The 17,992-nt window shown below is 31.8% G+C and overlaps 1 long non-coding RNA gene across 2 annotated transcripts in view; it reads right to left on the bottom strand.

Annotated features, from left to right (window-relative positions):
- Positions 1–15,657: 15,657 nt before the first annotated feature.
- The window catches only part of LOC111083296, a 47,604-nt gene continuing 45,269 nt past the window's right edge, over positions 15,658–17,992 (bottom strand). For both annotated transcript variants that reach the window (XR_002608937.1, XR_002608954.1), the window contains one exon: positions 15,658–16,099. This is a non-coding gene — a long non-coding RNA (uncharacterized LOC111083296). The remainder of the gene's footprint in view (positions 16,100–17,992) is intronic.

The following is a 17,992-nucleotide window of genomic DNA, read 5'->3' as shown; positions in this document are numbered from 1 at the left end:
AACAAAGACTGGCCTTTTCAGAGGAAGAAGTCAGAGCGACGTTATAAAAATAATGGGATACTCAATAGAGTGTAATTGGCTTTTTAGTAATTTCAACTGAGTCCAGCACCAGGAAGGATGTGAAATATTATATACGTTGTTGCATATTCTCCACCATTGTAATTAATCTCTTTGCTGCAACAATAAAATTTCGAGCATTTCGTAGAATTGGAATGTTGAAATTGCAGAAACAAAACATGAGACAGATATATCAGGAAAATAGCCATACAAGGAATTTTGTATGGACGACAAAACATTCTGTGAGATTCTATCTATATATTTGCAATACATTGCTTTAAACGCTACGAATTAAACGCTAAAAGATTGCTGAATCACTAGAAACCAATTGACCTAAAATTTATGGAAAAAAATGATGGAACTGTAGACTTTTTTTTCCACATTCCTCTTAATCTGTTCTTTTTGAATTAAAAATAATTTTAATTTTCGAGTAATACAATCATAATGAATCTAACACGACGTGTTAAATATAGTTCTTGGCTCAATTTTTTTTTGTTACTTTCACGAAAAAATATTATTTTTTTGCATTTGAAGTATTCATATTTTTGTACACATTGTGCATATCTAAATATGAAATAAAACAAAATTCACGAGACATAGGAAATATACAAAAATATAGGAGAAATCTTCACTTTCCAAGTTTGGTATTTTTTCCGTTTGTTTGTTTCCAGAATTTTCACGCAAAGGTATCAGCGCTTAATCGTCTCTAACTCTGAATTGATAGACTAGGTGCTAGATAATTAGTCAACTGCGTCTACCGCTAACTCTTCGAACTATTTTGTTTGAACGAACAGTGTGATTCGATCGTCACTCTTATAATGCACCATCAGTTCCAAAATACGGAGTGCGTTTTTGCAGCATCAGGCCGTAAATCATGAACCATTAGGCCAGGACAGGCCCTTCTGCTAGACTGATGTATACCATTAAGTTCTCTTGGAAGCTCAAAAAGCCTTTGTCCTATCTTCTTCAAGTCTAATAATGCACTAACTACATCTGTACCTTCGTAGCGTTGAAGCAGTCACCTAAATTATCCATCACATGATTAGTCTAGTTTGCATATGGAAATAAATAAAGCATTGTACAAATTGCGATATTAGTGAAGTTTCCAGTCAGTGTAAATCTTGAATATATCAATACACCAATTATTTGTGACTCGACAGTAAGGCTGTCAAGGTAGAGAAAAACAAATTGACGCCGAATGATATAAAATGATGCAGTCTGTCAACTGACTTCTCTTTTCTTTATCAATTTAAAATTAGATATGGCAGAACTTAGGGCATTACTTCAGATGCAGGCGTTGACTGGCTGCCTCAGGAGCAGGAGAAGAGGGTAGGGATGATGATGTCATAGACACCAGAGATGATGATATTATAATTCCACGAAGTGTCACCGAAGGGTGCGTTGCTAGGACAGGCAAAAAACAAAGAGAAAGCATTTTTAGGCGTGACTTCATTGTTCTACAAGTGGAACCAGAGGACGTTAGTGCCATGACAGGCGGATGTTGTCAAGACAATAAAAGTTCTCCAGAATCGTGCTGCTAGAGGCCTATGACAGGTGGATGTTGTCATAACATAACAACGAAAGTTGTCCAGAAAGTGTGTTACTAGGCTGTCATAATGATCTCATCATAGAGTGTCTCAACACCTCAGCAATGTCTAGATTTATTTATCTAGTAAAACCATTATTTTAATAACAATCTTACTGTTTCACCAGCTTGGCTTTATGCTATCCATATACCTATGGCTTTTATTGTTCTTGACAAAATATTTCGTTTTACACATAAAAGTTTATAGTTTTAACATACATTGCCTTGCAAAAGTATTCACCCCTACCAATAATGTCACATTATGATGAAAGACAAATAATGTAAACAATTTTTAATGAACTTGTTTTTATTCAAAACTCCAATGATCAAACTTAACAATGCTATGTGTGAAGGTAATTGAATGTTAGCAAACCTGTATAGAAAATGTACAAGTTGAAATTTGTTGATTGTATAAGTATCAGCCCACTTAGTTAGTATTTGGTTGAAGCACCTTTTGAATCAATTACTGCTGTGAGTCGTTTTTTGGATAGATCTTTACCAGCTTTGCACAATGGGATGGTGTAATTTTTGTCCATTCTTCTAGGCAAAATTGCTCCAATTCTGACAAGTAAAACGGTGTGTATCAATCTTGTTGGCAAATATCGTAAATTGACTAAGATATCGGCATATATTTAAATACTAAATACAAAGTACAACTTAACTACTAAATTTAAATTATCAGTTAACTCGGCTTCGGAGTATTTGAAATTCTAATACGTAATAACACTAACTCCCATCTTAAACATGGAACTTTGCAAGTCTTTCAAAGTCACTACTGGCTTCACAGTGGAATCACAAACCCGTTTCCTGCTTGTCTGGCTGCTTAGTTTGGGAGGGCAGCCTGATATGGGTAGTGCTGAGTAGTATGAAGCACATTCCACTTCTTAATGATGAACTTCACCATACTCAAAGGGATAATCAGTGACTTTGAAGTTATCTTGTAAACTTCTCCTGATCTGTACTTCTCTACCACTTTATCATTGACTTGTTTGGAAAAATCCTTGGTATTCATGGTTGGTTTGTTGTACCACTATGTGAGTTGTAGCTTGAACAGATGTATTTACTTTGAAGTTAAGTTAAACCACTTTGATTACACACAGACAGAGACAATTACACTAATTTTGTAATGACCTTTCAAGCTAATCTTTTTCACCTGAACTGATTTAGGATTGCCGTAGCAAAGGGGTTAAATACTTATGCAATTGAAACTATTCTAATTTTCTTTGAAAATCTAAATTATTTACATAATATCGGTGTTATTTATTTTTCTTAGTTTACAGTAAATTGTAGATTCTAAATATGTAAAGTCCCATTTGAAAGTTTCATGATTTCAACTTTGCAGGGGGAGGAATAGTTTTGTAAGGCTCTGTATGAATATTGAAATTCAAGGAGAACCAGATATAGAAGTATAAAATATAACATAAATCATACAAACAGTCACAAATATCAACTTGTATAAAGGAACATCAAGGAAGGAAAACCAACTGTAGTGTAATTTGTGAATAGAGAACTCAGAAAAGTGAAGAAAGTAATTAAACCAACCAACATTAATGAGCACTATAAAGGCTTTATATTCATAAAAAACATATTGTATCTGAATAGAAAAGTTATTTTTTGAAACCATAAAAACTTGATAGAAATAAGGATTACCAGAAATCGTTTACCAAAGGATTACTAAAGGAAAAATCGTTGTGAGAAAATCAAATTTCGGTAAATTATAAAATAGGTTTTCAAACCATGATAAATTAAGTATTTTATTAAATAGGGTAATTCAATAATCAAGAATCAATAGCTTTACAACAATATTTTTTTCTGTCTTGTTCAAGTGTAATCAACGTATTACAAATTAATGTAAGTAGCTAAAGCAAGATTTATAATTCTTGTTCTGCATATTTACGGCTAATTCTATAGGAAGTACATATTATGTACCGAAATCTATGCAAGGAATGAAGACTTAAAGTTGCTTAATATTCAAGAATACAAAAATACTATGAAGTTAGAGATTATAATAAACATAAAACTGTGTAATGTAATACGTGTAGAAGAAGTAATTATAGAATGTAATGGAGTTGTGGCAGGAAGTTTGTTTGTTTGTTTGTTTTTGAATAGCTACACGAGGGCTATCTGCGCTAGCCGTCCCTAATTTAGCAGTGTAAGACTAGAGGGAAGGCAGCTTGAAGAAGTTTCATTGAAAATAAAATTTAAAATATGCATATTGTAGACGACATGAATATTCAGAAGGTATATTTATAAAGAATAAATAAATATGTTAAATTTTTTTACAACCTATTAGTAGAAAACAGTCAAACTCATGTTCAATCACTTTTATTACAACCGATAAACTGGAACCAAAAGTTTGAAAAATATCCAAATTGGCAGATAATTTTACTACAGCTTTAAAAACTAACCCAAAAGTTGGAAGTGTATCTAATAATAATGACATGTTTGTTTGTTTGTTATGGATTTCGCGCAAAGCTACACGAGGGCTATCTGCGCTAGCCGTCCGTAATTTAGCAGTGTAAGACTAGAGGGAAGGCAGCTAGTCATCACTACCCAACGCCAACTCTTGGGATACTCTTTTACCAACGAATAGTGGGACTGAAAGTCACATTATAATGCACCCACGGCTGAAAGGGCGAGCATGTTTGGTGTAAGGAAGATTAGGACCCACGACCCACAGATTGCGAGTCGAGCGCCCTAACCACCTGGCCATGCGGGCTAAGAATAACATACTGAATAACAACGAAATAAAAATATATTACAAAAAGTGATATGTTAATGAAAAAGCTGATTTTAGTAGTATTTATCAAAAATGGTGTATAAAAGATGCATATAAAGTGTATTAAAGTTGTGTTTCCCAAACTTTTTTGGCCACGAAACACTTTTCAGCTGAGAAAAAGCTTGCTGAACACTAGACACGTGAAATATCGGTGTAGAGGGTATGTTGCGCACGCAGCGTCCTCTAGATTTGTACATTATTCATTTATTCATTTAATCAAATTACATATTATATATATTTATATATCTTGGATTAATAATAGATCAGAGATTTAATCGGAAAATACAAAGTAAAGTAATGTAGAAATTTTTAACTAATATTTTATTGCTATAAAAATATCCCTTAATATCAACAATGAGCCATGCAAATGCTGGATTCCATATTGGTCGTACTAAATATCTGAATTTTAAGGCCCCTCATTTTGTTTGGTGTATGCAGGACACGGGTGTTTGTGAGTTGCACATTGCCATGACATAGAGTGTTGTCTACAGGAGGTGGAATAGCTGCGCCCTTTTTTCTTTATTATTGGTCACAATGTTTCAAAGTACGTTTCTTCAGACTTTGAATTACTAAACATTTCACATTTAGTTTCTGTGTATATTTTCCTGTCAAGAACTGAAAATATAGCGACAAATTGCTGCTTATGTCATTAGACTGTTTACATGATACTGTAATCAAATACTCTCAAGAGCAACAAAGCACGCCCATGGAAATAAGCCGACTTGATTCCTGCTCCGAGAACACGATGTGGAATTTCTCAGATTATGTATCATACAGTGTTTACAACGAGAATTCCCCAGAGTAATAACATTGCACTTTGAATCTGTGAAAACATTTATTACATATCTATACACCTATTACTAAATTAAATACAGTGATAGAAATACTGTCCAGTTCTGACCACCTTCTATCTTAACAATACGTAAAGGACGTGTGGACAGTCCTTGGGCTTAGTCATTGGATTCGACTATACACTCATTACTAAGTAATTTCTTTGGATTGTGGTTCGTGCTGTCACAAGCAAAATGCACAAGCCATCAATACAATGAAGTTAATGTGGTGAATAAAGAATCGCACAGAGACAAACTGAATACAATCAAATAACTTCTTTATTATACACTGTTGAATGGTTCATTTATATCGAAACTCTCAGAATTGTTTTACGATAACACTACTTTTAAATGATTGAATTCTTCATTTTGAAATTCTAGATGTTCGTTAATAAGCTTTCTATTATTTTCAATAACATAGATACAACATTAGTTAAGTTATCAATTAAGTTAACATGAGAAATTCTCTCTATCATAATTGGTATAACTGCATTAATGGTTTTTCTAAGATATCTTTCAGTAATTCCACTTTAAGCATTATCAAGTCTACCATTTCCTTAGTACAGTTAGTGTTTTTCACTTTTCTCTCTTTACACATTATACATTATTGAAGCTAGATCAGAAATAGCATACTTACAAGAAAATTGTGCAGGGAACATCTTGTAGATTCTGGATTACTACCATCTTCTTCTGAAGTTGGATCAGTGCAGAGATGCTTATAAAGTCGGAGAAGTGCCGTTTAGAGTCAGAAACACAGAATTATATATACAATTTTTAGTGTTTTTCCAATTGTTCAAGAAGATAAGCAGATCTACTTTCAAAAGTAGTTATTTTAACTCCATTGTTAAAAGTGGGATGTTCCAGCAACAAGTGGACTATTCCATCAGACTGTAACCAAAATCCACTTCGTCATTAGTCCTTACAAAACTTATTTCTGTTCCTCATTTAATATCTTTGGCAAAGTAATCTAAGATAATTAACTTAGGGTGTATAGAGTCAAACCTATGACAGGGTATTCTTCACTAGGAGTAGTTCACCCTTGTCTTTCATCATAATTCCATTAACACTGTTTACGCGAGTGTACCCAAGTAACCTCTCTCGTAATCCAAAAAACTACACGAGTATAAAAGATACTTTTTTTTAACTTATAGGTTTCAAGTTTCATTTGTATAACCCCTAGAATCTCCAAAGTAAATATCAAAATTTCTTTTTAAGTTAAGTCAAATATTTCTATATATGTATATTTTCCACGCTCTCTATGATATTAATAACTCTAGTTATTATCGTCAACTTATACTATATAATCTATAGTATATTACAATGAAATGATTAAAATTAAGACAGGAAAAATGTACCTAACTTTTATTTTTTGGTGAAATAATTTTAAAACTTCATTTTTTTTGCATGTCTTTACATTTTCATATATAATTCATTTTAATGATTTATTATCCTTTCCTGTCCTTTAGTGCTATTATTTATCATAACACACGTCAATGGGCGTCCCCAGTTAATATTTCCGTATAGTGAGCAGAGAAACTTCAATCTTCAGCAGAACGTAATGGATTTTGCGTATTACACTAACTCTTGTGAACCGAGCAGGCTTTGGCTTATATATAGAAAAATTATTAAACCTTTCAAACATGCGTCTTAAAACATAACACATAACTCAGTAAAATATAAAACCAAAACCTAAATGCAATGCAACTGTGTATCTAACTAGCTTATTTCTAGAGACAAGGACAAAGCAATAACAATGCTAAGAGTAGCTTGACTAGTTCTCTATATAATTCTTCACGCAAATTTTAAAATAACAGTTAAGAGAACGTGCTTCAAAAAGTGCTCTTTCCATTGGTTATGAACATCTAGCTGAAGTAAGTATTACTGGCTGAGGTAATTGCAACTCAATGGTGGAAAGTGGGCGTGGCATTTGTCAAGAGTTCAGAGAAATTTATTTCTCTTTTTCCCCGAATGCGCCCTAATGAACTTGAAAGAAGAATCTGTAAACAGAGCAATTAACCTAAATTATTTCTATGTATGGAAGGTTAGTGTGAGCCAAGAACTGTTCAAACTATAAAGACACAAATTTAACATTTATATATTAAACTAAACAAAGGCTTGACAACCGATATATTTATGAGTATTTTATAATACTTTTAATGGTGAATTGTTCTCCACAGCCTCTAGATTAAAACTGACGACTTAAGGATAGGGGCAGGTGCAAAATCTGAAATGATAAAATGCATAGTGGTCTAAGACGCTGCATCTGTACTGATAGTTTAACCTCAGACCTGGGGTATGAATCTCATTTCGGATATAATTTTATTTCTCATTAGTTTTAAAATGATAAATAAGAAAGTAAGGATACCTGATTAAACATTTTACATGTGGAAAGACTCAAGCTAGAATTAAGGGGTCAGCAACCTAAAGATGTGATATTAGAAAGAAGCCAAGTTACATAAAGGCCAAACCCTGTAAAATATGGCTAATTAAACAAGAAGAAAGACCCTTTTCTATTTCAACTGGAACAGACAACAACATAATTATTTAAATGGAACCAAGTTTCCCTTAATTTACAGGGGTATGGCCTTTTATATAAAGTGGATCGTTCTTTAATATCACATCTTTATATAACTATCTCATTTTCCCTAAATTGGTCGTATTTATACATGTAAAATATTTTGTAATATAAACTGTTGAAGAAAATTTTAAGGAAGAAGTACTATCTTTCACATTATTTATCTGAGTTAATTTTACATATAACTTTAAAATAAGTGTTTCACTTTAACTTTGAGATAATACCTTGAAATTACAGATATAAAGGAATGAGGTTGCAATAAGGAATTTACTGAAGCAAGAGTTATTTATGGAAGTATTGATATATTACATTATTTATGTTTATAGAAAACTTTGCGTGTGTGCTTCGGCATTAAATTAGGTAAAAACTCAACTTAATTCTTATGTATGATAGTTCAAAATATAAGTACCATAATTTTAACTTGAAGCATTTGACTATAAAATAATTGGTATCCATATTTTTAACCTGAACGGCATCTAATATGCACATGGTCAAACCACCAGGTCAGATACTCTTAGAGTTGGGGTTTAGCCATTCTTAATCTTGAGCTACTGACCAGAGAGAAGGCAATAGCAGCACCATTCGCCGTAATTGTTTTGCTCGGTCGAATGACGTTATTGAATGCCACACTTGTGATGCACCAAAAGATGAAAGTGCGGAATAGCGATACGAACTTTGGACATTCCGATAAGATACTCGGCACATTAACATCTCAATCAAGTTGGATTCTCCTGGAATGTTTGTTTGAAGTTAAGCACAAAGCTACACGTTCACAAAAATACTAAAGACGGTAGATTGCTTTGAACTACTTTAATTATGCTATATCGGAAATGTCAAATTTGTTTAGAAATATCACATGAAATTGTTTATATGTTTTACATAAATATTGTTTTGTGTAGCATTTATCTCCAATGCAAATGTATTTTTTGCCTTTTACTATTATTATTAGAAAAACCAGGTAAAAACGTCAAATTAAGATAAATCAAAAATGATGTACATCGATAGTGAGCATTTCATTTACAGAAATGATTAATTAGGAACTAACTTATTGATAACTCAGTGGCTGAAAATTTGATGTCCGGTGTCTTTCATTTTTTCACATATTTGAATATAACCATATTATCTCGTTTAACAATCTAGCCTAAAGTGTATGTTCACTGCAAATTGTTAGCTACTGTTTATCGTTTAAAGTTTTGCTGCCGTAAATAGCAGACCATTCGATTCAAAAACCTACAATTCATAATCACAAGACCTAAATACGAAAAGTGAAGAGATATTTATATCAAGCAGTCCGAGTTGACATCATGGTCATATGAAATCACTCCAAAAATGTTGAAATTAACAAGAGCTGATTCTAAAATTACATCAAGAAAACTTCGATTCAAACAACGGAAACCTGGGTTTTATAATGGATATAATACTACCGATGTACTAATAACTTATTAACAAATCTTAAAATAAGGCTAAAATAGTTATATGAAGTACACGACAATAACATAATTTGTTGACCAGTTTGAATTTTGAAACTTTACAATAAAATGTGAGATCATCTGATATTCAGTCTTTCTGGAAGATTTCATTATATATAGATGGAAATAATGTTAATTCTAGAATTGAATAATTATCTAACAGCCATTATGTTTATTCTCATAGGGGAAGTTGCCCTATCACAAAGATTAAAAATGATGTATCACTTTTATAGAGAACGTTAGCACAAAACTCCAGTAGTACGTCCACTTCTATTATTTCTTGTCTTATATATTGATGGAGTAAACCAAATATTAAGTAATAAATACTTTACTTTATTAATTAATGACCTTGATTAGCACAGTGTCTAAGGTTGTAATCTTCTCAAAACTTGAAAAAAAGCCATTTTAATTGTTTATTGTAGAAGTAACGGGGAAACTTGAAAATGAGTGTTACATGTTTACTGTAAAAGTAACGGTGTAAATAGAAAATTCTTAGTAATTGGTTAGCGTAGAAGTAACGGTGAAACTTGAAACTTATTCTTAGTTGTTTAACTTAGAAGTAATGTTGAAACTTGAAAATTACTATAATTGTATAGTGTAGAAGTAACGGTGAAACTTGAAAATTACTCTTAATTTTTTACTGTAGAAGTAACAGTAAAACTTGAAAATCATTAGTAATTGGTTAGTGTGGAAATAACAGTGAAACTTGAAACTTATTCTTAGTTGTCTAATTTAGAAAAAAGTTGAAACTTGCAAATCACTGTTAATTCTTTAGTCTACAAGTAACGGTGAAACTTGAAAACTACTCTTAATTGTTTGATGTAGATGTTTTGTTTGTTTCTTTTAAGTTATACACAATGGGCTATTTGTGATCCGCCCACCACGGGTATTGAAACCCGGTTCCAGCGTTGTAAGTCCGCAGACAGACCGCTGTGTCACTGGGAGGCGACTGTAGAAGTGACGGTAAAACTTGAAAATATTAGTTTTTTGCTAATTGTAGAAGTAATGGTGAACCTTGAAAATTATTATTAATTGATTATTGTTAGCTGTTTACTCTAGAAGTGACGTTAAAATTTAAAATAATAAATAATAGTTTACTGTAGAAGTAATGAGGAAACTTAAAAATCGTTATTAATTGTTTACTATTAGCTTTTTACTGTAGAAGTAACGGTAAAACTTGAAAATGATTGTTAATTGTTTACTCTAGAAGTAAAGGTGAAACTTGAAAATTATTTTTAATTGTTAACTCTAGAAGTAAAGGTGAAACTTGAAAATTATTTTTAATTGTTAACTATTAGCTGTTTACTGTTGAAGTAATGGTACAACTTGGAAATCATTAGAAATTGTTTACTGTAGAAGTATCGGTGAAACTTGAAAATCATTAGTAATTGTTTACTGTAGAAATAACGGTAAAACTTAAAAGTCATTACTAATTGGTTAGCATAGAATTAATGGTGAAACTTAAAAATCAATGTTAACTGTTTATTGTAGAAGTAACTGTGAAACTTGAAAATAATTATTAATTTTTTAGTGTTAGCTTTTTGCTGTAGATCTAACGGTAAAACTTGAAAATCATTAGTAATTGTTTACTGTAGAAGTAACGATGAAACTTCAAAATCACTGATAATTTTACTGTCAGCTGTTTACTTTAGAAGTAACAGTTAGACTTGAAAATCATCGTTAATTGTTAGTGTGGAAGTAACAGTGAAACTTGGAAATCATTATTAATTGTTTATTGTAGAAGTAAAGGTGAAACTTGAAAAACACTGTTAATTGTTTAATGTAGAACTGTAGAACTTGTTAACTGTAGAAGTAATGGTGAAACTTGAAAATGATTATTAGTTGTTTACTATTAACTGTTTAATGTAGAAGTAACGGTGAAACTTGAAAAATCACTATTTACTGTGGAAGTAACGGTGAAATTTGAAAATGACTGTTTACTCTAGAAGTAATGGTGAAACTTGAAAATCATTATTAATTTTTTACTGTTATCTTTTTAATTGTAAAAATAACGGTGAAAGTTAAAAATTATTAGAACTTAGTTAGTGTAGAAGTAACGGTGAAATTTGAAAATTCTCTAATTTAGACTAATGTTGAAACTTAAAAACCACTGTTAATTGTTTAGTATAGAAGTAACAGTGAAACTTGAAAATCACTCTTAATTGTTTACTGTAGAAGTAACGGTGAAACTTGAAAATCACTCTTAATTGTTTACTGTAGAAGTAACGGTGAAACTTGAAAATTATTATTCATTGTTTTGTGTACAAGTAACGGTGAAAATTGAAACTTATTATTAGTTGTTTAATATAGAAGTAAAGTCGAAAGTTGAAAAACACTATTAATTGTTTATTGTAGAAGTAACGGTGAAACTTGAGAATTACTCTTAATTATTTACTGTAGAAGTAACCGTTAAACTTTAAAATGATTAGTAATTGTTTAGTGTAGAAATCGCGTTGAAACCTGAAAATCACAGTTAAGTGTTCAGTGTAAAAGTAACGATGAAACTTCAAAATTGCTCTTAATTGTTTACTGCAGAAGCAACGGTGGAACTTTAAAATTATTGTTTATTGTAGAAGTAACGGTGAAAATTGAAAATCACTGATAATTTTTACTGTTATCTGTTTACTGTAGAAGTAACGGTAAAACTTGAAAATCATTAGAAATTGTTTACTGTAGAAGCAACGGTGAAACTTGAAAATCATTGTTTATTGTGGAAGTAATGGTAAAATTTCAAAATAATTTGTAGTTGTTTAATGTAGAAGTAACAGTGTAACTTGAAACTTATTCTTAGTTGTTTAATGTAGAAGTAAAGTTCAAATTTGAAAACCACTGTTAATTGTTTAGTGTACAAGCACCGGTGAAATTTTGAAATCATCGTTTATTTAGAAGTAACGGTAAAACTTCAAAATCATTAGTAATTGTTTAGTGTATAAATAACGGTGAAACGTGAAATTCATTGTTTATTCTGGAAGTAATGGTAAAATTTTAAAATCATTAGTAATTGTTTAGTTTAGAAGTAGTGAAAACTTGAAAACCACTGTTAATTGTTTAGTGTAGAAATAACAGTGAAACTTGAAAATCACTCTTAATTGTTTACTGTGGAAGTAATGGTGAAACTTCAAAATCACTCTTAATTGTTTGCTGTAAAAGTGACCGTGAAACTTGAAGATCATTAGTAATTGTTTACTGTAGAAGTAGCGGATGAACTTAAAAATTGTTCTTAATTTTTAAATTCAGAAAAAATATTGCTACTTGAAAACTACTGTTAATTGTTTACTGTAGAAGTAACGGTTAAACTTAAAAATTATTATTAATTGTTTACTATTAGCTGTTTACTGTAGAAGTAACGGTGAAACTTAAAAATCTCTGTTTACTGTAGAAGTAACGGTGAAATTTTAAAATCACTGTTTACTGTAGAAGTAACGGTGAAATTTGAAAATGACTGTTTACTCTAGGACTTATGATAATACCGGTTACGGAAGTGGATATATTGTTGATTCTTGTGTTCACGGATATTCTACAATCTTGGAGAATTGGCAGGAGTTTCGTCATACGTAACTAACACGGTAAGCTAGACACGCCCTCAAATATGAGCTTATTCGAAACAAACGTTGACATTAAAATAAATATATAACAAATTCGTTATATGCAACACATATCTGATACTACAAATCATGCATATTTCTAAATTCAAATTCAATCCAAACAATGTTCATATTAAAAATAAATACACAATGATAAATTCGATACATAAAGCTAATACGGATTTGAAGATTGAGGTACTTCCTGATATGCAAATAGCACAAAAGGTAATACCTTATCCCATTTAACAGGATTCTCCTGTACCAATACTCTTAGTAGTCTTAATTCTTCTGTTTGCTTTCTCACACATTCCATTTGTTTGGGTTCTATAACGACTAGCGTGTTTGATTTTTACTCATGCGCCTTCTATAATTCTTGAATTATTTTTTATCAAAATTTCTATTTAAGTCTTATTCAGGAAACCCGACCCGTGGGAATATAACTATTAGCTCTTGTGCTATTTTTTCTGCTTCAGTAGAATCTAGTGCTATTACTTCTATACATCTATTAGCAGAATCAATTACTGTCAAAATATATTTATCCCCTTGTTCTTTTACTGGAAGTGGTCCAATAATATTGGCACTAATGGAAATAACTGTTTCACTAATAACTGATAAATTAATCATTAGGCTTTTTACTTTCATGCCATCTTACCAGCTGGCTAACATGCCGGACAGCTATTTACTTCAGTCTCTATATTTACAAACATATCCCGCAAGTAGGAGTTTTTACTGATCCTTTTCTTCGTTTTGACTCTGCCTAAATGTCCAGCCAACACACCCTATTTCTAATACTATCTGTCTACATTCCTTTGAAAGTATCATTTGATCCCTACCGGCTATTGCATCATTCCCGTTACATTTATGCCTGAATGCTCTTTCCCGTCACCAATAATAATTTTACCTAAGAAAAAATACTTTTGATTCCTCTGTCGTTTATCCAAACTCTTATCCTTTAACTGCCATTTAATTATTTGTTCTTCATTCATGTTTCCTATTCTAACAGCATTTGAAAATTCGTCATGATTTGTATTACTTACTTGGTGATTTCTTTCTTTCACTAATCCTACCACTGTTTCAGAATTTTCTCTAGTATTCCTTTTTTCTGGCTACTTGGGCTATGTGTCACTACTGCTTCTGGTGTATTTTGGAACACGACAGCTTCTACCTCATTGTCCATCAAAATATGATTTGGGGTATCATCCAACATCCCTACGACTATTTCACCTTCCATAGCTTGACATTTCAATGTGACTTTAACTATTGGTACAGCATAATAAGCCCATCCTGCTGTGGTGCTAAACGACTTTGAATTTAATTTTTCACCTGTGGGTTGGTTATCTTTTATTAACTCTTTTCTGACGAGAGTTTTCTAGCTACTAGTATCATTAATACATTTACAGTTTGACCATTTATCATAATTTTTCTAAATGTTTATTTGATTTTTTTTTCTATCTACTACTCATTCTATTCTCCATTCTTTACCTTCTTTGCCTACAGAGTTTAGCCATATATCCAATTTGGTCACATGTAAAACATTTTGGAGGAGGTTTGTATTTTATTTCCTTATTTACAGAGTTGCGCTGCAATAAGGTCCTCCTTACAATTCTCGGGGAGCACTGATCTAATTTGATTTCTTTGTTTTAAGTGATTTTATTGCTTGATTTTCACCTACTTTCAGCCCACTATGTTTCCTTATCACTGCACGTCATCCGCTAAAAATCATTGTCTCACGTATGAGTTTGCTCATACCTTTTAACCGTATTACTAACTGTATTCACGATCTTAACAAAATTTTTTCTTGCAGCATCAATTTCCAATGCATCTAAATTCTTCAATCCCTTTAAACAGTGTTACGTATTGAGAATTTGAAATAGTCTGAAGCCGATATTTTAGTTAAATTAATTGTCATTAAAATAAATATATAACAAATTCGTTACACGCAATACATATCCAACACTATAAGTTACGTATATTTTTAAATACAAACTTAATCTAAACAACGTTCATATGAAAAATAAAGATATGACAACAAATTCTTTACAACAGCAACTTATGCAGCATTGTTACATTCTCTTGAAATGTCTCCTTTCCCATTTCTTCTAAATCTCTGAACATTCTGAAATAAGATTACAGACCTACCACATTTATCTTTAAAATAGTTGATTTCCCCACATCATATCTTAATTCGTCTCCATTCGCAATTTTGTTTTATGCTGAAAACCCTTCCAGGCTGATTGTTTGAAATTATTCACAAAGCTACACAATGGGCTATCTGTGCTCTGCCACCACGGCTATCGAAACCCGGTTTCTAGCATTGTAAGTCCGCAGACATAAAAACCTTTCCAGGTAATACTAGAAGTAGTTTCCTCACCTTATCCTGTGGCTGCCATTTCGCTGCCCTCGCTGTTTTTTTTCTAAAGCACAGAATAATACATCTATATCACTTTCACCATTACCGTGATAGTTTTACCGAACACAATCGACATTCCCATATTTGCACTTAGTTCAAGTATACAAAAATCATATATTGTGATTTCCACCTCAATTAAAACTTCAAGTAATTCATGTTTTCCTAGTTTTTACTGCATGTTATACCTATTTCTCTACGTTATTCACAAGCTGACTTTTTGTCAGTGAGTTACGATTTTCATCCATGATAGCATTAATTCTCTACTTTAAACAAAGAACCAAACAATTTATAACCAGTAAGAATTAACTGAACCACTTCCAAAACTCAAACAGGCAAGATAAGAACAAAAAAGAAACTTACTGTCTTTTCCGACTTCACTGCTTCATCCTGTTAACTTTCCTTCTCAGCTTTTCTCTTCTTCTGTTGTTGGGTTCTTATTCCTAATGAATTGATGAATCCCACTTCTGAGACCACTTTGTGACGATCGTGCTAGACTCGCACTTCGCTTTCACTTCTTATAACCACCAACCTTATCAGCTTTTACTTATTATTATATTAAATACTTTTATCTTGTCAACTTATTTCCCTTCCAGTACATGTTTGTGGCACTGACTCTTGGAATTGTATCGTTTTCTAATTAATTAAAAGTAAGACAAGCTAAAAACGTCAAGAAAAAAAGAGAAATCGAATTAAGTTTACTAAAGATGGAATTTATTTCGGAAAAAATAACATTCTTGAAATCTTAAGGGCTCTTCATCTTCAGCTTGTTTCATGATGATAAAGCCAGAAGCTTCAACAGGAGCCTTCGTTCTGGTTAAAATAAAATAAGCTATATCAATTTTTTTATCAGGTGTTACATATGAGCATGATTCAGGTGCATTGTCAAGATACGTTATAGCATTTAATCAACAATACAGTATTAAAGATAAAATTATCATAGACTGTCATATCCTGGACTGTATACTAATTTCAATAGTTGCATGCTAGTTATTACTTTTATAATTCATTTTATCAGCGGGTAACACAAAAGTAATTTAATTGATTTATATTCGATATCTGTCTAACTACATCTGATTTCAATATACTCCGTTATTTTTTACTTTAAAATAACAAAAATCAGTAACAGTAAACAGTATCATAGTAGAAGAAGCTCCTTATAGAAGAGAAAATTGCTGCATGGCGATTAAAGCTTTTTCCTTTAATGTTATCTTATCAAAACCGGTTTCATCCTAGTAAGAGAGATACCTACTGCAAATTCTACCATACAAGGATAAACATGTATGTATGAAAAAGGTAAAATTTGAAAATATTATGCAAATGCACACATACACACATATAGCACTTCATAGCAGGCATTTTCCTCCGCAGTTACATGCCCATTGAGGCCGATTCATGCTAATGTGTATCTTACTGTCTAGAGGTAATATTCATACATTTAGATCAGATTTTTGGCAAGCTGTCTATTCATCCGTCGTCTATCGCATACAGAACATACTCTAAGATAGTTCATTCCATTTTTGGAAGGTTTCATTTTTCTAACTCGACTATATCTATCACTAACTGTGCAAACAGTTTCACGTTCTCTTATCAGAGTATTGAATAAATGTACGAACTGAAACAGAATCGTGTCACATTTTTTCGCATGAAATATCCTTGCCCAAGAAAAAACTCCATTTCTGTCCTGGAAGCCATAACTATATTCATACTACTAACATTAGGCATAGTAGTATTGTACTTTTATAGAGTTTTTACTGGTTCGGCATTTTCTAATTACTTGGGTGACAACCAATCACAGTGCAAACTATCAGAACGTGACTGTACTCTGATATTATTGCACTCTGATGTAGTTTATTTTCTCATAATAAAAAGGCGACATTCCGATAGTATTTGTCTTTTATACCCTTTTTCCTAACCCTTTCCATAATCATCTTCAGTTCTCTATGTACGTTTATACAAATATAGTACATACAAACATATATATGTTGTGTATATGTTTATGCGATGTTACTTTGTTAATTAGCATGCATCTTTAAACAAAGACAAATTCTAGATTTTTGTTGACATTAATATCTTATTCTAATAGGAGATCGTAAAGCCTAAAAACTCTTGTTAGTTCCTATTTCTTTTGTTGATCACAGACTATGTACTTCCAATGTTACAAAATAAAGATACCATAGATATAACCATGTTGTATTTCATGCGATATTTTGTAAAGGCTTTTATTTCACGCAATGCATTAAAAAATGACGATGGGCACTTTAAATTTTTGTAATGGTTAAGTGGTTTATGCAAGTAAAGATTAATCATGAAAAAGGTTTGTTGTATTACTCGTAGTTTCGTTTACCTTTATTTGAGGAGTCGATATGGCCTGCCTTGTATATCTAATCTAGAAACATGTGTATCCTGAAAATTGCCATAAATTAAAATGCGATGCTTTGGTAAATGGATCATAAGAAATAACATGTGAAACAGTACACACACACAAGGATTATCTATTATAAATATTTAGAGATATAGTAAAAAAACCATCTAGGATAATGTTAAGAGATTCAGTGATGTATCCAAAATTTTTAGCTTCCTACAACTGTTAGTTACGGGTAGCAAGCAAGTTAGCCTTAATGTTCATATAATTGTTTGTTATGGATTTCGCGCAAGGCTACACGAGGGCTTTCTGCGTTAGTCGTCCCTAATTTAGCAGTGTAA

This window comes from Limulus polyphemus, unplaced genomic scaffold (assembly GCF_000517525.1).
Source record: "Limulus polyphemus unplaced genomic scaffold, Limulus_polyphemus-2.1.2 Scaffold5, whole genome shotgun sequence".
In the NCBI taxonomy this organism is placed as follows: Eukaryota; Metazoa; Arthropoda; class Merostomata; order Xiphosura; family Limulidae; genus Limulus; species Limulus polyphemus.
This window is presented reverse-complemented; position numbering and strand designations above follow the sequence as displayed.